This window comes from Elephantulus edwardii, unplaced genomic scaffold (assembly GCF_000299155.1).
Source record: "Elephantulus edwardii isolate Elephantulus edwardi_28Jun2011 unplaced genomic scaffold, EleEdw1.0 scaffold00254, whole genome shotgun sequence".
NCBI classification, from domain to species: domain Eukaryota; kingdom Metazoa; phylum Chordata; class Mammalia; order Macroscelidea; family Macroscelididae; genus Elephantulus; species Elephantulus edwardii.
The window spans coordinates 2,886,117-2,889,913 of record NW_006400004.1 but is presented as its reverse complement, the minus strand read 5'-3'; the positions used below and the strand labels follow the sequence as shown (position 1 = coordinate 2,889,913).

Below are 3,797 nucleotides of genomic sequence, written 5' to 3'. Positions count from 1 at the left end.
CGGTCCTTGGAGAAGGACATCATGCTTGGGAGGGTGGAGGGACAGGGCAGGAGGGGAAGGCCCTCTATGAGGTGGATTGATTCAGTGACTGGGATAATCAGGATGGAAGTGTCAGAGACAGTGCGATTGGCACAGGACAGAGCAGAGTTTAGGGCTGTTGTACATAGGGTCACTGTGAGTCGCAAGCGACTTGATAGCACATAAAAACAACAACAACAAGCCACTGGCGCCCCACCACCTGCCTTTGGCTTGACATAAAACTCTTAACCCTCTCGTATAAACAAGGGCTGTATAAACGAAAGAGAGGAAGATCCTCACTGAATAGACTGGCACTGTGACTACAATAGACTTGAGCATAATAATGAGATCATAAAGCCAAATCTGTAAGAGAATAAATCCCATTTTTTGAAACGAGTAAGGATTACTCAAAGCTACTTATAGGAAGAGGGATATATGACACAGAAACCTACAATCAAAACAGAGTTTAAAAGAAACTTTACTCATAATCAGCATATTGTTATTTGCCACTGAATCCACTATGACTCATAATGACCCTATGAATAACTCTGAACCATACCCCGTCTTGAGCCACTCTCACCGTCTGTAATACATCTGTCCTCATTGCCGTAGTCGCCCTGCAGTCCATCTCATCTAGGGTCTTCCTCTTCTCACCTTTTCATACATGATATTCTTCTCTAAGGACTAGAACTAATGCAATTCATCTTTGCAAGGAGTAATCACTCCTTGGAGAGGGAAGTCGTGCTTGGGAGGGTGGAGAGACAGGTCAGAAGAGGAAGACCCTCGATGAGATGTATTGATTCAGTGACTCGAGTAATGCTGTTAGGTATGTCAGAGTCAATAAGATTGGCACAGGTTAGAGCACGATTTAGGGCTGTTTGTTGTACATAGGGTTGTTATGAGTCGCAGGCAACTTGACGGCATATAACAACAACAAGAATTAGGACTGGTTCCCCTTAGCAATGTGTCCTAAGTATGTGAGATAGAGCTTCAAAACCTTTTCTTCCAAGGAGCAACCTGGTTCTACCCTCTCTAGGATAGACCTATTTGTTTTCTTGGCAGTCCATGGTTTGTTAAAAACTCTTCTTCAGCGTCACAACTCAAAGGAGTTACTTATTCTTCTGTAATCTTTAATCATTGTCTAGCTCTCTCATACATAGCAAGTAATTGAGAAGATGTTGGCCTGGATTAGGAACACTTTCGTGTTTAGACTGATATTGTTGCTCTTTTGAACTCTGGAGAAGTCTCTGACAACAGATTTTTCCATTGCACCTGTATTTTTTATTTCTTGACTGCTAATGCCGAGAGTGTTGACTGTGGACCCAGACAAAATAAAATTGTTAACAACTTCAATATCTTCTCCATCTATCGTGGTGGTGTCAATTGGCCTGCTATTGAGAATCTTTCTTTTCTTGTTGTTGAGATGCAATACATATTGAAGACTACAGCCCTTGACCTGCATCAAACACATCAAATCCTCCTCAGTTTTGGCAAGCAAGGTAGTATCATCTGCATAACATAGATTGTTGATGAATCTTCCATCAATCCTGATGTTACATTCTTCTTCATAAAGTCTAACCTCCTGAGTGATCTGTTCAGCATATAGATTGAAAAGTTATGGAGAAAGGACAAATTCCTGATGCACTCATTTCTTAATTTTGAACAATGCAGTCTTTCTTTGCTGTATTTGTACAACTGCTCTCTGGTCTAAGTTTAGGTTTCACATGAGCACAATCAACTGTTCTAGGATTTCCATTCTTCTCAATGTTAGCTGCAATTTTTTTGTGATCCATAAAGTCAAATGCCTTTGCATAGTCAATAAAACACAAATGGCCATTCTTCTGACACTCTTCTTTCATCTGAGATCCATCTAACATTGGCAATGATGTCCCTAGTGCTATCGCCTCATCTAAATTCAGCCTGTATTTATTTTTTAAGTTATTATTAAATTTTATTAGTTTTAATGAACATTTACAGAGATTTTGGGTTTTCATTCATTCATTGTTGCTCAGATTTTTTTTAAACTTTATAGATATTCTTTTATTCCCTTATGTCATATTTTCTCATAATCTTTTTTTGGGGGGTTTCATTCATTCATTGTTGCTCAGATTTTTTTTAAACTTTATAGATATTCTTTTATTCCCTTATGTCATATTTTCTCATAATCTTTTTTTGGGGGGTTTCATTCATTCATTGTTGCACTGTTTTCTCTACCCTCCTCCCCAGTTCATTCTTCTTCCCCCCACCCCCGAATGTCTGTTTTAATTGTCCAATTGCCATAGTGCTTGTCAAAGCCAGTTCTGATTAATCTCCTTTGTCAGTGTGTCCTTTGCCATTCCCTATCACTCCTCCCTGAGAGAGACTTCACCCTAATTCACAAGGAAAAGGGGATGGCGTATTCTCTTAGCTACTTCCTGCTGAAAAGGGACGCTGTGGGTTTCAGGGTGAAGATGTTCTCTCACTACTCTAAAGGGCCCCTTGGGCAGTAGGAAACACATAGACAATTATGGAGACTGATTTTGGAATTTAGATGCGCTGTTATCAGTTGTGCTTAGCTGTACATGTTCATATCCTTGAAGATGTATCATGGAAGTGTTGCAGCCTAGAAGACACAAATTTAACTAACAAGTTAAAAGTACATGAAAAAGCAATAATATTCCAAGTAGAGGTTCTAATAGTGGCACAAATCAACTTACAGAGGGAAGGTGGTTCTTACAATAAAAGGCCTATACACTAGCACTTTGTCTATTGTAGTGTAGAGGTTAGGAACCACAAGATGTAGAGGCTCAGCTATGTCATTTATGGTTCTTAAGTCCTGGAGCAAATTCCATCTACCACTGGGTTGTTTTACAACTTGGAAGTTCGCATGCAAGGTAGAGGTGAAGTAACAAACTGCTTATGAGGTTTTCCGTCCATTCCAACCACTAAGAAATAGTGAGAAGAGTTGAGACCTCAGAAGGCTTTTAGGACCAATTAGTAGGCTCTGTGTCCAGGAGAAAATGAATATACTTACCAGTAATGTCAATGCTCACCCACAGCTCTTCCGGGAGTGTCTAAATCATTGAAGCGTCCTCCTTTGTTTCCAGCTGGGAGCTGGGGCCTGTCAGTCCTGTCTGCCACAAGGACCTGATGTGGGCCACCTTGGCCAAGTGTCCTTTACAGCCACACTTAAAGCAAGTGAGTGGGAGCTTCCTCTCTACTCCCTTACCTATCTGTGGCTCTCGTCTGTGTCACTGTCTATTGAAGTGGCCCAGATTTCCACAGTGGAAGCAATTCTGACCTCCTTTATTACCTTTGAGTGGCACTGTATATGAGTAAGACTTCCTTTCCCTGAAACAGGCCCTAAACTAGCAGCAATAGCTGCCCCAATAATTTTAGCCATTCTCTGGTTTTTTTCTCTTCCCTCTACATCCCAGTTGTTAAAGAGGGAAAAATTTAAGCAAATATATAACAAATAATTTTGAACATTATAAAAAGCTTAAGGCTGGAAGTATTAACAATATCATCATTTCCAATCCAGAGATTTATGTTCCAATGCAGTACCTATTTTCCATAAATGGTTTTGGTAAAAGGAATGTTGTAAATGTGGATCCATTTCCTCTATTTCTCCTCCATGCCACGATATAGTGTTGTTAGCTTGAGCGGTTATAAATCCATTGCCATCCTTACTCTAACTTAATTGTTTTTTTTTAAATTTAAATTTATTATTAATTTCAGTGAAAATTTACAGAGGCTTTGGATTTCCATTCATTCATTGTTGTAGATTTGTCCCCTCCCAA

At 39.7% G+C, this 3,797-nt stretch overlaps 1 protein-coding gene across 1 annotated transcript in view; it reads left to right on the top strand.

Moving 5' to 3' along the window:
* Positions 1 to 3,797, top strand: part of ADAMTS6 (ADAM metallopeptidase with thrombospondin type 1 motif, 6) — a 509,355-nt gene that overhangs the window by 112,516 nt on the left and 393,042 nt on the right. The gene's annotated exons all lie outside the window — the stretch shown is intronic.